Source organism: Corvus moneduloides, chromosome 9, assembly GCF_009650955.1.
Source record: "Corvus moneduloides isolate bCorMon1 chromosome 9, bCorMon1.pri, whole genome shotgun sequence".
Taxonomy (NCBI): domain Eukaryota; kingdom Metazoa; phylum Chordata; class Aves; order Passeriformes; family Corvidae; genus Corvus; species Corvus moneduloides.
Genome location: NC_045484.1, coordinates 7,736,086 through 7,752,695, shown reverse-complemented (window position 1 = coordinate 7,752,695; position 16,610 = coordinate 7,736,086). Strand labels below are relative to the sequence as shown.

At 42.9% G+C, this 16,610-nt stretch overlaps 1 protein-coding gene across 2 annotated transcripts in view; it reads left to right on the top strand.

Moving 5' to 3' along the window:
- Positions 1 to 16,610, top strand: part of ATF6 (activating transcription factor 6) — a 73,263-nt gene that overhangs the window by 32,017 nt on the left and 24,636 nt on the right. The gene's annotated exons all lie outside the window — the stretch shown is intronic.

Here is a 16,610-nt window from a genome sequence, read left to right as displayed (position 1 = left end):
CCTCCCTTTTGCAGAGGTCTTGGTGAGTCATTAGATACATCTATAATGCACATCTGTCCCTGGGCTGAATCTGGGCTCTTGGCTTGCTGAGCCTCCTGCCCTGCCATTTTGCATTTGGGGTGTTAGATGAGAATTGTTCTGTGCATGTTCACACCCAGCCATGATCCTCCCAGGAGCCCACAAAGCTCCATTTGTTTCCTCTTTGTAGGAGTGTCCTGAGAGGGGGCCCAATGTAGTGAGGGACCAGTAGTGGCCACAACAACAGCTCATCCAGCTGTAGCCAGTTCTGTGTAAGAGCACACAGATCATCATAACTAGTTTTAGCAGTTTCTGTGTTGTCATAACTCTACCAATCTCTACATGCCATACGTACACAGGTAATACGACTCTGTTCCACCTGGTACACAGCAAGTTTCTTAATTTGTGAGATGCATATCTGTAGGAAAGGTTCAGGCAAAATGAAAATAGTGGTGCTCTTCTTAGGATTAAGGTTTTGTGCTGAGTAGAAATATGAGGTTAGTTTCCAGTCTTGGGATTACTGGGTTGTGTCACAAGGCTGGAATTTTGTTATTAAATGCTTGGCATGTTCTGCTGTTCTTTCAGCTAGCAACACAAATATAGCCAGCACCAGGCTCCACATATCCTGAGGATGAGGAGAAGGGAGCAGAGAATAAAAGTTCTCCTGGAAACTCAGAACACAAAGCAGAACAGTGTTTGTAGAGGTCTGCATTTGGGACCATTGCTCCAGCCCACCTGAGTGCATGTACGTGTCCATAGGTCCTGTTTACACTGTCGGGTTAATGACCTGGAGGTTGTCAGCTCCCATTTCAAGTTGCAGAGCTGTCCTTGGAAGTTGTGTGCCTTGTGCCACAGAATCCCTACAGCTTGGCCCTGCTCTCCTGCAGGAAGAGGTGCGGAGGCCTTTTAAACCCATCTGCGAAGTTTATTTGGTAGCAAAGCTTTTGGTATTTCTGTTTTATGAATGAAATGTCCTCAAATAGAAGGCAGTTTTGTACATTACCTCATTTATTGTTTTAACAGGGCAAACCTGATCTAGCAGCAAGCTCTGCCCTGAGGCACTTTTAAATGACTTGCTTGGATTCTTTCGTGAGTGCAGAAGAAAGGACTCCTGCACAGCCCGAGGGGTGCCATCAGCAGGGCCCCAGCCTGGGAGGTGCCCTTTCACCTCCTCCTGGGGATTGCTGACTTCATTTTCTCTGGACCACAGGTCCCTTTTCACTGATGATTAGGAGCTGAGGGGGGACTGGTTCCTCCTCAGTTTGTTCCACAGTTCACTGGTGTTGCTTGCGCTTGTCCAAGTGAGGAGCCAAGGCCTGGAGATGAAAGGTTTTGTTCTCCTCATTCACAGTTTGCCATGCAGACACTCCCACATACTTAATAAGCTGTTAACAGCCCTGTAACATAATAGAACAAGAATCATCCAGTGGAAGGTTCCAGGGAGTGGGTGGTTCTGGTGGTACCGTGCTCTGAGTGGAAGGTGGGACTGTGGATCTCAGGAGATCCCTTCCAGCTGATGTTCCTGGATCATCTGTTGCCGTTTTCTGCTCCATGTGCAGCCTCACAAACCCTAGCATTTCTCCTGGATGCATGTGATAAAATGTAACATTTTTTGTGTGTTCTCGCTTGCAGTACAGGAGCTCTGCCCTGAGTTCCTTGGATTTGCTAGGGCTACCCAAACTCTTACACGGTAGGACTCAGCCAAGGCTTCTGAAGTGCAGGGTTGGGAAGTAAAGCTCTTGCACACTGCATGTTGTTCTGGTGATGCTTGATACCTGTAAAACTGAGATTCCCATGATCTCATCGATGTTATTTTCTTTCCTTGCCTTGGAAGACTTGCAGATCTACATATTTACAGTTGAAGATTACATGGGATTTTTTTCCTTTTTAAGGAGGAAGGAGGAAAGTTGCATTTGGATCACCTGAGTCCATACAAGAAGCAGGGCTTTTGCTCTGAGTGTCTAAAGAAATTAATTTACTGCTATTATCAGGGGAGTCTGTAATGTCATTTTTAAACAGGAAGAGTCTGCTGCTCTGCCAACACCTTTGATTTCTGCTCTGTAACATCTATGATACCAAGTCTGCTTAATGTCTTCTAAAACCCCAGAGGAGCATGGATACAAAACTCGGGTTGGTGGATCTGAGGTGCTGTTTGCAGGGAACAGACACCTGGCTGCCTCTCTGTAAGCCTGGCACCCACACAGCTGTCTCTCAGAGCTCACATCTGTTTTGCCACAGAGTACAGGCCTTGAGATTGTTTCTAGAATTACCTGAATAGCTAGGTTAATTTGAAAAGTAATTAAGTAAATCACTGGAGAAAACAAATCCCTTCCAATTTACTTTGGCCTGTCAGTGCTGCTTCAGATCATTCCACTCTTGTGTGGTTAGGATCAGAGTCCCCACAACTTGGAATGATTAAGCAGTAGATTTCCCCATCCTGGAAGGTTCACTCAGTGACCCTTTGATGACATCTCTGCAGGTTTATTTAAGGACAGTGACATTTTTTAGGTTAAGAATGTAATTACTGTTCTTAAGGAAAACATAGTTTAAAGTTTGATTCACTTGGGAAATTCAGAGGACTTTGGGCATTTCCTCTCACTACTTTCTCTATTTCAAAGCACAAATGTCTCCTAATATCAAAGTTTGCCACTTGCATTTATTGCAGTGCATATACAGCATCTTCAGTAGAATGCAGTAAAAAGTAGATAATAAAAGGTGATTCTGTTTGTTAGGGCAAGAGTGATGCTGACCCTATAGGAATCAATGGCAAAGCCTTTACCAACTTCTGTAAGACCAGGATTTTGCTTTATAAATTTCTGTTTCAGTGCCATAAACCATAGAGCTTCAGGGAAACCCCTTATTATGAATTTCTGGTCCTACAAGCCAACATCTGCAGTAAGCATTTAAGGGTTTCTCAAGTTCTGCAAACAATTTTTTGCTGAAATTATTAAGTCAAATTTTAATCAGAACTTCTGTTCTTTCTTTGTTTATAGAATAAAAATGTCTAGGTTATTATGTGCTTCTGTTGGTAATAAGCCTGTGCTGTGCTAATTGTATTTGGGATGATATAATTGTATTTGGGATGTTACATTACTTTCAGGAAGCAAGATTATAAAGTCTGGCTTTGACATGCTTGTGCAGCAGCAGTTTGCTGTGCTGCACACACTTCTAGCAACAACAATCTGAGTGTTTTCAGAGAGCACGAGGCAGGTTCCAACTCACTGCACTCCTGATGCCGTCTACATCCTGCAGGCAAAACTTTATAAGAAGCTGGCTTCAGATGGTGTTTCACAGCCAGAAATTCAGTCCTAACATATACTTTCCTCCTACTTTGTTGTACTTGACAATGGGTGGTTTTTACTGAGCATGGAGTTTTCTGCTGTTGACTTTTTTGTGGATTTCTGCAGGCTGGGACGTGTAATTTGGTGTTTCATTCAGATGAATTGATTAGACCCACATAGTCCTGCTGCCCGTAGAGATAGAGCAGCTATTCTCTATGTTTGAGTCCTATATTTGCAACTGTTGCAAGTTAACATGCAGATTTTCAAAAGATTTTACAAACTGCCCTTTTTCCAGGGGAGCCTGAGCTTAGCTATTCAGAGGAAAAAAGCTACTTTATCCCAGGATTGTAGGATTTTAAGATCTTGTCCTATATTTTATACACAAGCTGAGAATAATGTGGTATTTACCATAGTGTGGTAAAAGAACTGAGGCTCAGGGCAAAGTATCCATTATAAAATTGCCTTTCCTTTTCAGAGCAGAGGTCACCCTTTAGCCTGTCTTCTCTGTGAGGCCAGTTCTTGCCTCTCTGGGAGAATTTGAGGAGGCAAACAGTGTGTATGATTGTGCTTCACCATGCCCTGAAGCTCAGTGAGTCAGCTTCTGTCAAACTACAGCTGTATTTGACTTTCAAATTTGAGAATCCATTATGAAAACCTCCTGTTTCCATCTAAGTGTTGATAGTGAAAATTAAGTCTGGCCTGCTGCATTCTTTGTTACACATTCCCTTTTTTCTGGCAAAACTTTGGATTCTTTCAGTGTTAAGGAATTTTTTCCTTCCAAATCCCTGGTCCATATGAAAACAATGAAGCCAGCTTGCTTTCTGGTCTTTCTTGAACTGTTTTCCTTTCTGATATGGAATATTTCAGGTAGGTGGGGATCAGGGAGAGGTGACTTTCAAAGGGCCTGAGGGGTGGTGGGAAGAAGGTTTCTCTGTGCTCTTCCTGTTACTCAGCTGGGGAAGATGGTGTCTTTGGTAGCATCTTAGAGCTTAGTCTAAAAACCTCCAGAGAGAAATCTAATAATCTAAAATTAAGTCTAAAAATGTATGTTGGCCTACTAACACAAATGGCCTCACTCAGTCCTGGGATTCTCAAAATACTTGTGTATGAGAACAATACAACTGCAAGTTGGGTAAAAGGAAGCTCAAAAGAAGTTAATTTAGATTTGCAGCTTAAGGCCAGCAGTTCCTTAAAAAGTGTTTCTATCAACACCTTCTAGTATTTTCCAGCAAACCCGACTGTGTCACCATTTGTCACCGTAAGGACATCCTTTGGGGAGTGAAGCAGCAAAGAGCTGTGTGTGTGCTGTGGAGAGCAGGAGGGCTGAGAGGAGGGGGAAGAGAAGCAGCCAGGCAGTGAGACACCCCAGGTGTGTAGGGGTGGGAGGCAGATAGGAGCAGCCACAAGTGCCAGCTGCAGTGCAGCATCTCCTGCAGCCTCCTGGCTCAGCCAGATGCAAACAGTGGGTAGGAGGGGCCAGAACAGCAATGCAGAATGGTGTTTCTGAGAAGGGAGGTAATGCCTGTCGTATCAAGTGGGGTTTTGTTTCCTTTGCTCTGTTCTTTGCTCCTACTTGGGAATCTATTCCAAGGCATTTTGGAAGCAAAGTCTTAGTTGCTCTGATTTTTATCTCCTTGGGTCCCTTTGAACCCCAGTGTCCTCCCAATAAAATCGAGAATGGATGTGGTGTTGAGGACAGATGTATAAGCAGAGGCAGAAAAGTCAACTCGAATATGTCTGGCATGAAGCAAAGCTCCTCTTGGATTTTGTGTGTATAGTCTTGATTAGTTGGTCCTCTCTATGGTTGCTGGAACTTCATGAATCATATTAATGCCGTCACTGAACTTCTTTCAGCTTTACACGTTCCAGATCTAACTAATACTTTGTTATTTTTAAACTAGTATTTGGAAGGACAACATATACTGCAGATAATTACAGTGAAAAAAAAACATGCTGCAAAAAATGTCTCCAGAACCCAAAGTGGTTGCAGGCAGACGTGACCAGTAATAGCATACATGTATTTAAAATGTGCTGCACGCTTGAGAGACAAAGAGTTGTGGGCAAGAAGGAAAGAAAGATTGTTGGTTTTGGAAAACCTCTGTAAAAGACCCACTGCTTATGAAATTGGTGTGGGCATAGGCTAGAGAAGTATAATTGAGAAGCATGGGAGGAAGATGTGCTTATAAAGTGGGAATGGTCTCAGTGAAGGAAGTGTCAGCAGTATCTCACTTAATGAGTACAGAACAGCATTTAATAAGAGTATGGAACAGACACTGCTGTCAACAAAGTGAGCAGGAGCACAAGTTTATCCACAAACAATTAATGTGTGTTCAGTTAGAGCAGGTGGTGAAAATATGAAGCTCTGAAGCAGTTCTCTTCCTTCAGGAAGTAACCCAAGTTCAATAATGCATTAGTAATACTTTAATTATGCCAGATGATAATGCATCTTTCTTTAGTGATACCATGGTATTCATTGAAGAGAATTTTGCTCAGATTATTCTGAACAGTTCCCAGAAGGGAACGATGGGCTCTTGCTTACAATCTGTAGCAGTATTTAATTGTGGGATCGATGTTGGCCGAGCCCTAACTGTACAGAGTCATAAATGATACCTTCAGCCCTGGAACTGCAGTAGCCAGTAAGACATTGACTTGAATTTGGTGGGAATGAACTGCTTGAAAAAATTACCTTCGTGATACTTTGTTTGCCTTGAATGATAGTACAGGAAGAGAGCGCTTTAAAATACTTGTGCTTGCTTTTTTAGTTGTACTTCACACTTCCACAGCTTAAGACTAGTGATTTTTCCTGTTCATTTTCAGTTTATTTATCTGACACTCTAGACAGGGTCTGTATAAAAGTAAAGCATGCAGAATTGAGGTGGTTTTGGTTTCATTAGATAGTGTCCTACATTTTAGTGGATGTTAATCATTACAGTATTACATTTGAGACCATTATTTGAAATCCTAGGCACACTTTTAGAGTTAATTCTGGTCAGATGAAGTTATTTGCTTCCAGTTTGAATTAATCCTTCTGCCAGATTTTTAGCTGGACAGCACACAAAGCTTATTTTATGAAGTAAGAGCCCAGGTGCTGTTATGAGTGTGTGCAGATTATCATCACCTCCCACTGGACCGAACAGAACTCTTGCAGCTTCCAGGTTTTATTTTTAAATAGCTGACACTCCTAGGACAAGAAGTGTGATAGAATTAACTGTACATTTTTATCTTTAAACTGGCTTTGAAACTGCTTCAAAGTGGAACATAAAACTTGTTTTCAACTTCTGTGTCTCCTAGTTGCTTGTGGTCTATCTACTGGGATGGTAATGGATGTGAGAAGAGCTCATTTTGCCTTGTGCCTGGCATGGCTTGCTCCTCATCATGCAGTTGGATAAACTCCAGTTTTGCCAGCACATTTGGTAGAGGCTGTCAGGCTTTGTGTTAGTGATTAAGAATTTGGAATGCCGTGGGCTAAGCTGAGAGATCCTTCACGCTGGAAACCACTGTTCAGGAAATCCTCTTTGTGTTTTGATTGCAAATGTTAAAATGTGCCTGTGAATAATTCTGGTGCTGGAAAGTGCTTTTCATGAGAGAAGGCAAAGCTGTGCAGGAGGGGCACATGCACAGCTTGAACAGCACGTTACACAATGAGGATGCCACGGAGAAGTGGACTTCCTGTTAAATGCCATGGGCCACTGCCCTTGGAACTGGTTGGCAAAGTGTCACTAAGCATTGCATAAGTGATTGTTGTTACTCCTTGGTTTCATGACTATCCAAAATAAGGTTTCAAGTGTCAGCTGTCTCCAAGAGGGTTATATCCAATATGAGGAAGGCATTCTGAGCTGTGCTCAGAGAGTCGCGCCGTGTGAGGAAGGAACACAGGCCTTTGGATCTGAATCCCACCAGGCTCCTGTGTGTTAAACAATGCTCTAGAGACTCTAGAAGTGCACATTCCCAAGCTGTTCCTCAGTGTGGAGATTCTTAGGTTGAGTCACTTGTTAGCATCTGGGAGGCTCTTGTTTAATCTCCTTTCCAGGAAATCAGCATGGAGCTCTTCTTTCTAAGAACAGTGCTGAGCCCTCGGACCTGGAGCTTTTCATCAAGGACTCAGTGAGTAATCAGTGGGCAGGTGACTCCTGGAAAAGGTGACTGAAAAGAAACCATTTTGCTGTCTCTGGGACCAGCATCTCCAGAAGGGCATCTCCTTGACATCAGGGAAGTAACACTGTGGATTTCTCTTTGCTCTTGCTGGACCATCTGTTTGGCATTTGCTAACCAGCTGTAAGCTTTAACTCTCCAGCAGGCAGCAGAGGTGCTGCATACAATCCAGGCATGAAGTTTCCTGACTTCTCAAGCTCAGTTTCTGAAGTGCCAACATAGAAAAACATGTACACTGGATGTTTCATCCACATGAAACTGGATGTAAACGTGCCGTCATTTGGAGAAAAGCAACAGATGCAAAAGCAGGTAATTGCAGCTCTAGGTGAATAAGTGTAAAGAACTACATTTATACAAGCAGAAAGGAACTTGGGGTTCAGGCTAAACACTGGTGTGGTTCTACAAATGCTGAAAAAAGGTTGTGAAGCCAGCTGGGTAAACAGCAATGTCGTGACAGGGTATTTCCATTTCAGGGTAGAGTTGGTTAGTGTTGGCTTGGTATGGCAGTCCAGGAGGAGGATACTGCCCACACCATGGCACTTGTCAAAAGGAGGTAAGAAATGCATTTTAAAAGAGTGTATGTCCCTCAGTCTCATTGTCATGCACACAGGCATATAAGGAGTGCAGGATAGGCCAGAAAGAAGAACCTGACATCCTGTAAGTTCTCAGATAATTACCTTTTAATTCCCTGCAGCACTCCATCCCTCTTCTGCTCTCCTGGCAGTTCTAACCATCACTGTCCAGCAGAGTAGAACCTCTTCACGTGGATCAAAACTGACACCCTTATGACTTAGTCTTTCCAAATCTTGATGGTTGATTTGAGAAGTTACCTGTTTGCTTGTAGAAGTCACTTCCAGTACCTTAATTCTCATAGGAAATAGGCATCTAAGAACAAGACTGGTGTGGATTAAAAGAAGGAAACCAGAACCCTGTACCTCAGCTGTGGCACCTTCTGTCCGATTCTGTTAAAAATCACCTCTACCTGCTTGTAGCGCTTTTTCTGTTTGAAAATGTCCTGACAAAGCCCTGATGCAGCTGCCTTGGCTTGCAGGAAGTTACAGTGTTCAATCTGGCCCATCAGATGATGTGTTGCTGTGCTCCTGGTCTGGGTTTCCCTCCCAGTAATGGCACGTGCAGTTGTTAATAGGGGCTGTGTGTGCTCTTGGTGTGCTTACAAACAGATCTGTGTGGGATCAGAGGGAGAGGGAGAAATGATCTGCAGCCTGGGGACTGTCTGGAGTTCACTTGCCTTTGTGTGGGTCAGGGGTAGCTCTGCAGAGCCAGAAGAGGTTCAGAGGGCGAGAGGGAATGGAAATGAAAGGGAACACATCCACCAGGAGGATGTAGCCTCAGGCTCTTGCTCTTCTGTAGACCTGCACGTTAAGAGCCTGATAAGGTATTTTTGTTGATGAGTTGGGGTAATAAAGAGAGTTGTGACTACACATATTAAACTGGTTAATGGCAAGCTGAGTGACTCTCCAGCTAGAAGAGAGGATTTGGATTGGTGCCTTCAGGCTGCTCAGTACCTCTGGTATTTTGCAGAAATTGTGGTGTGTCTAAGATGTTCAGTCTTTTTGTGTAGAATTAAAACCAGTACAGGAGCAAGAAAAGAGGGGAGGGTTCATATGTAATTTGGGTGATTTAAAAAGTGCCCGTGCAATTGATGCTATCCGTGTAGTGAAATCAATTATTTTGCCTTATTATTTGTACCCTCAGTGTCTAAGAAAACACTGATGCATGTCGTCACCTAAAACCTTTCATGCATCATTTCTCACATCTTTATTCTATGATAAGAATTCTGGTAGAGCTTTCTTTGACCTGAAAGTCCCCTGTATTTTGAAATAAAAAAGCTGGAAACTCCAGTGGTTTGGTGAAATGTTGTCAATGGGGCATTTCATTTTTAAAACCCACATTTATGAAAACAGAGCTTCTGTGGTTACACAGAAGCTGATACAGTTGCATCATACTTTGCAGAATATTTGTAGAAAATGTTGAAATTAGCTTGAGACTTCTTGTTCCACGAGAAAAATGTACATAATTAGAACACTTGAAGGCAAAAGCATTTTTCTGTACTTCTAGATGTCTTAAGTTATTGGCACATGTCAAGTGAGAAGTGCACTGATAAAGGCTTAGGTTTGCTTAATTTGCAGTGTTCCTCTCATACTTCTGTTTTTCTTCCTTAATTTCATTTCATCTGGCTTCTTTCTTAAATCATTTCACAGATTGTTGTTGCTACTTTATGGACTACAGGCACCACAAATTCTCAAGCACCACTCAAGGCTCCTTCTCTGCTTAATGGAGGCAGAAAAGCTCTTCTCAGTTTTCCCCACCTATCCCAAACACCTACCCTTGCGTGGACTGGATTTCCTTCCGGAGGTGCCTTTCCTTCTGTAGGTTTTAAAGGGAGCCCAGACAGCTCTGTGAGACAGCTAAAGCTGGAAAAAATTGATCTCACGCTGAGTGGGGAGATGAAAGCCTTCTATTTGCTTGAGTCGTTATGTTCTAAATGTGGTGGAGAGCTGGCAAGTACTGATAGAAGAAAACATATTACTCTGCAGGAAGAGAGCCAGGCCCAGCCTGAAAGCCACAGCCTGATGTCTTCTGAGTAGCATGCAAGCAAGAATCTCCACGTTTTTATCTTCCCAAAGCTGACCTTTCCCTCTCTTTTATCTAATCTGGTGCCTGTGATCTTGCTAATTCAATTGCTGTGGCAGACAGGCAGTTACTCACATGCACAGTCACGAGATGGACTAGGAGTGTAATGCTCGTGCACCAGTTTACAGCTCTGTTTGTCCATTATCAGGTTTCAGACCAGGATCCAAGCGAACTGTTGTCACACGAGAAACCTTTTTCTGTGGAAATTGCTGTTTTCTACAAGCTGTACAATGGACAAGTACAGGTGGCTTGTATGATGGCTTGTACAGCACTGTAGTACTCTCACACTGTTCAAAACTGGATGATTTCTTCCCTAGCTACATGAGCAGATCCCAGGACTTTTTGAGGGTAAAGACCAGAGAGTCATTTACATGGTTTACCACCACCAGAAAGGAGGGTTCCTGTTGTCCATGCCAGTTCCTTGGCTGTTCATACTCTGGTCAGATCCCTCCTTGGGCCGTTTTATTGTCTTGGTGGGAAAACAGCTTGAGGAATTTGGGGGACTGTCAGGAGAGTCTGACGATTGCCAGAGGATGGCAGGGAAGGAGAAGGAGCCCTCCTGTTTTCGGTGGTCATGGGGATCAGATTGCTTAGGCTATGCCATTCTGAAGTGCACTTAAGGTAGCTTGGGGGTGATTAAGGAAGAATCCTCAATGTCAGGCATCCAAGATCCTTTTTGCTTCCAAGTATGAGTTAATCACATACCTTCTATATGCTTTTAAGACCATTTTCCATCAGATTGTTTTCTTGGTTTGGTTTGAGGGGGTTCTTTTAAGGGGGAAATGTTAAGTGTTTATAGTCCTTTTTCCCTTATAAAATGATCTCTTGGTTCTAAAACTGATTTAAGTCTTCCTCAGCAAGACTAGAAATTCAAACAGAGCAGACGTTTGGCGAAAAATCTGGACTCAGAATTGAGATTTAGAAGTGAAACTTAGATACAAATGTGAAAAGGAGAAAGCTCATCAGGCTAGGCTAAATACAAACCCATGGGCAAAAAAAAAGAAAGGAAAGTTCATCTTCATACTCTCTTAACTGAGATTATTAGTAACAGAGGCAATAACTTCTTTAACATCATTATATTGAATATCTCTTTAATTAGAAGAAGATATGAATAGTTGGTGAATCCTTAGCCATACAGATGTCCCAGAATCTGCATCTTTCCAACAAGCAGCTGGAATGCAATACACATTGCACAGCTTAAAACGCTGCCATCAAATTTGGATTCAGCCCACTGCATCCTAATAGGAAAACTTTGTTGTCTGTGCACCAACATTTTGGGGGAAACAAAGGCAGCTTGGATTTGGAGCCCCAGCCATGGCCTGAGTGTGCCAGACCACCATCCAGCCATCGGCAGCCCAGGGACTTTGCCTGTCCCTGCTGCCAAGATGTGCAGAGACCCACCCGGGTCTGAGCTGAAGTCATTGCAGAGCTCTGGGTATACCTGGGAGGTTCAGGCAAAAATGCAACCAACTGCTCGCTGAGAAGAGCGTTTATTTCTGTGATACCTGGGTGTGTTTCTTTCCTTATGTCCTGTTACAATGTCCCGTGTTGCTTTATTCTTGGGAGTTTGGCAGTGGCACTTGCATTGTGGGTGATTATGTAAAGGTATTATTTTATTCAACTTTGACATAATGTGGAAGGAGGGGGAAACCACTTTCAGTACTATAATCAGAGGAGAGAAATTGGTAGAGAAGAAAGAGCACCCAATTCTTTAGGTTCCATAGAAAGGTGCTTTCAAAGCCACTTTACCCAGCAGGTACTGACAATGCAAATGAGACCTATCTTTTTAAAACCAGGTCAAAGGCAGTTTAGTAAAAGTAATAAACACATACCTGTGTTTATAAAACAGCTTTCTGCCTGTGACCTAAAACATCATTTCTTCCCGCAGCTTGGGAGGTGATTACCTCCATCTCCATGAAGAGGAGTTAGCTTCATAGAGGTTTAGAGAGAGATTCAGGTACCCTGAGCACATGAGGCTAAAGGATGGAGGGCAGGAGGAGATCCCCAGAAACGTAACTCATGGCCAGTTGCTTTTTCCAAGAATTTGAGGGATAACAAACTCTTCTAACCCAGACTTTCCAGTCCTCTGATGTATTTCTGTGTAACTGATGCAACTTCCACAATTAGGAAAAATTTGTTGCTAATTTCCTGTACATCTGCTGTGGTCTCAGAAGCAGCATCTCTCTGGCTGCAGATGAGAATCAAGCTGCCACTGTCTGCTCTTGGGCAGTACCATGGTTTAACCTCATCTAGTAAATCAGTACCATGCAGCCACTTGCTCACTCCCTGTCTCCCCACCAGTGGGGGAGGACAACTGGGGGAAAAAAAGTACACCTTGTAAGATAAAACCAGTTTAATAATTAAAATAAAATCAATATGATAATAATTAAAGTAGTAACAATTATAATGAAAAAGAGAGAGAGGAGAGGAGCAAGTGGTGCACAGCACAGTTGCTGACTGACGCCCAGCCTGTCCCAAGCAGCAATCCCAGCCAGTTCTCCCCAGTTTGCGTACTGGACACAACATTCTGTGGTATGGGATATCCCTTTGTCCAGTTCGGGTCAGCTATCCAGGCTCCCAGCAGTGCACCTGCTCACTGGCAGATCATGGGAGAGCCAAAAGTCCTTGATTTACGGTAAGCTCTTCTCAGCACCAGCCAAAGCATCAGTGTTATCAACTTTATTCTTACATAAATTGAAAACAGGCACCATGCCAGCTGCTAAGAAGAAAATTAACTCTCTCCCAGTTGAAACCAGGACAGGCACTGAAGGACAAGCAGCAGCAAGCTGTGGCTGTCCCAGCAGGGAGAAGAGAGAGGAGCACCCTGAGTTTGGCTCCCACTGGGTTTGGTCTGAATTTAGTTCAGACTTACTTTATTCCCTCCTGTCATTAGCCTTGCTTTCAGTTTGTTTGCTTAGCCTCCCCAGTGAATATATTTCCAGCAAGTTGGCAGCAGTCACAGATCAGCGGATGGATCCGGAAAGGGAGGATGTCACACCACGAGATGTACGCTGCAGTTGTCTTTTTATTCCCTCAAACCAGATCTGAATCCAGTACCTGATCTCCTGCCTGCAAAGGGCATGTATGCTCTCTTTGCAGACACTAAAACATGTTTTAAGGTAAATAGCAGGTGTTCAACTCAGAAATGCATCTGTGCACGCTCGGTTTTTGGGCTGATGAACAGTTGGGTCCTATTGTGCCATATGATGGACCAGGTGCACACTTTTTAGAATCATTAGCAGCTTCTGTGAAATGGAGTTTTGCGGTCTAGTAGTATTTTTATTCACAGCTTTAAATGTATCTTCACCTGTACACTAGTAATATATATAATTTTTCTTTGCATGGGAACGTGTTTGGATCCACTTAATAAAAGTTGCCCTTCAGACTGAATCCTGCATTGTGTCCACATTCTGAGTGTCTCAGCTTCTTTAGCTGAGCTGTCCAAGATGCTGAGTCTGTTGCATTGACAACTGCAGGTACTCTACTTCTTGGCTTGCAGCTGTCTTACATAGTGTGGAGCTTGAATGGGAGATTCAAATTCTTTCTGTTGCTGCAGAAGGCAAGAAGACGGTAACTTCACATCAGGGCTGGATCTTGTGCCATATGTGTTGTAGGAATGAACACACTGTGATCAGATTAATTGCCTTGATTTAAAAAAGATTGAAGTCTTGGCTCTACTTCACAGTTGTTTCTGGTTAGGATTTTAAAGTTCTCTTGCATTCCCAGCTGTCTGCATGTGTGGGCATTTTTGCTCTGTAAGAAGGCATCCTTTCTGCTGCTTTGAAATTAAGTTGTTCTGCCAGAAGAGCGTTCAGTCACAGCCTGTGTGACCTTTCCTGGACTTGTGTAGCTATTCCTGAACGCTTCTCATGTGTATTTAACCCTGATTGCTATCTTTGGTATCTTTTTAACCCTGATTGCTGTCAGCATCTTTCTCATACAGTCTTTTCATGAGAGGTCTGCCGGTTCGCAAGACAAGGAAAAGGTGAGGTAGAAGTATGATCTTGACAGACTTCCAAATTTGAGCCCAGGTCATTAAGGATCTTAGAAATGCTGCTTGAAGAGCCTTCTGGTCCACCCTCCTGTGTGGAGGAAGGCTACTGCTGACAGTGAATGAGGTTGGCTGTGGCATTGTCAAGTGGGTTCTGAAGAGCTCTCAGGATGGAGATGTCACCACAAAGTGAGATCAAAGTGTTCTAGTACTTCACTGTGCTTTGAAGTCAGCTGGAAGAGAAAGCAGAGGACAGCTGTATTAGCAAATGGGTTTGGAACCCCAGTGTTACATTGATCCAGCATTTGGAGAAAGCCTAGCATAAATTTCTTTTTAGCCATCCAACTTCTGTTTCTTGGGAATGTGATCTGAAGAGATCACGCTCCACTCTAAGGAGTGTGCCCATGAAACTGCATCGTTTTTATGCCCTGGCTGGCTCTGTGCTTGTGGGGCTGGGCTGCAAGAGGCAGACCAGCAGAAAAATGGTGTTTGCTGATAGTAACATTCTCCACTACAGTTTGGGTTGGCTGTGCTTTTTGGGGCAGTCTCCAGCTGAGCAGTAATTCTGGGAATCCAGGATTTGTCTTCTGTAGAAGACCTGAGGTCTTGCTGACAAATACAGCAACTTTGGGTTAATGTTTTGTGAGAGAAGCAAAGAATCTGGATTATATCCTTTTTGGTTTTACTGGGCTGGATTCACATGCCCTACCTAAATGACATGTTTTTGCAATTACAGATTGCAGTTGCAAAACTAATAGCCTACAGATGCTATGCACAGGCAGAGCTTTGCTGCAGTGAATTATAGAAGGAGGGGAATTTCTTTTTATGGGTAGTAGTAATAAAACAATTAATTCCTTTTGGGTCTTACAACTTTGTAAAATCTGCAAAGATAGTTGACAGACTCAGCTGGGAGTTACAGATGAACTGCATTTCTGTGCTCCTATAGCCCCTGGGAAGGACAGAAGGTGGCAGAGAAACATTATTTTCAAGTAATTTGAAGCAAACATTTTTAATTTTATGATGCTGATTTGATTGAGAGAGCCTTTAGAAGAAAATTTGATCCTTATAACTGAGGAACTTTTCCACCAGTACAAGCTGGGATTTTTTTACCTTTCACAGAGGCACAGAACTAAGTCAGCTAGACATACCTTGTCCAATTTGTTTTGAAACTCAGCTAATTTCCACAAATAACACACACACAAATTATCAAAGTATTTTCAAGTCCTTTAGAACTTTCCTATACGATTTTAACCAAAACTGTTTACTTAAGCGTAGAATTCTGTCCCTCACATCCTCTTACTTCGCATTTAGGAATTTTTTTTTAATCTGCTGCCAAACCAAAATTACATCATAGCAAATGCATGCATTGTTCTTTACTTTTGGGCCTGCAGAGCAGTTCTGCAGACAAGTTTAATTGGCAGGATTTCTGTCCAGTCTCTGTCCTGTGCCCTCCTTGTTCACATGGCCTTTTTCCTTCCTATTCAGATAAAAAAAAGACAAAACTACAAGGAAAAGTACATTTATGATAGAAATAAAGTCCAAATGGGGTGCCTTCACCTCATTCTCCCTTGCAATTGGACTGGTGTTGCTGTGCCTCATTCAAGCTTCTGCAAACTGTGATTTCCTGGAGCATTCCCTATCCACAGGGCAAGGGTGATGGTATTTAGTGCCTCTTATTTAGGATGTCAAAGTCAAAAAAGATATTCAAATAGCTTGGGTAGAAATGAGGCAGGTTCATCTTGGGTAATTCCAGAGTGAGGGATTTGCAAAGGAATGGGGATCTTGAGAGAAGCTGGTAATTTTGCAGGTCTGGTGTCACTTGGTTAACAGGATGAAGATAGATGTTTCAGTAGGACAGAAGGTTAATGAGCGTGTCTTTGGAAGTGTGCTCATGTTCCACTTCCTGAAGGGAGACACGGTGCCTTCTCAGAGGCCCACTGGGTAGAGTCTATAGATACCTGATAACCACCATATTTCAGTGTTGTCTCAAGACTGATAGCAGAGAAGCTGATACCGTGTGAAATTCTATTATGGGTTTTCTGTGGGTTCCTTGCAGTCATTATCCCATCTTTCACCTGCTCCCATACTCTTCATGTCATGGATTCCCTGTAAGGATCCATGATGAGGTGAGTAGATCTCCTTGGATTTCTAATGTCTACCTTTAAAAAAAAACTCAGACACCAAGCAAACGAAAAAACTCAATGCATCAACTTTAAAAACAAGTCAGCTTTACTAAGTTCATGGTATGATGAGCAAAGAGTGGTGGCTATGAGTCACAGTTTGTGTAGAGGTTTTAATTGGTTCCTCCTCTTCAGCCTTGTATGTTGAATAAAAGGATTATAAGCCATGAAAATAGAAAAACTGAATAGTGTATCAATATTTTCCACCTTTGTGTGACACGTGCTTTACAGCTGCCTTTTGTGCACCTCCACAATGCTCTGCATGGTTGTGAACTGCAAAGGACACAGTTCCCAGCAGGTCTCTGTTATTCTTAGTAGTCTCCATAACCTTTC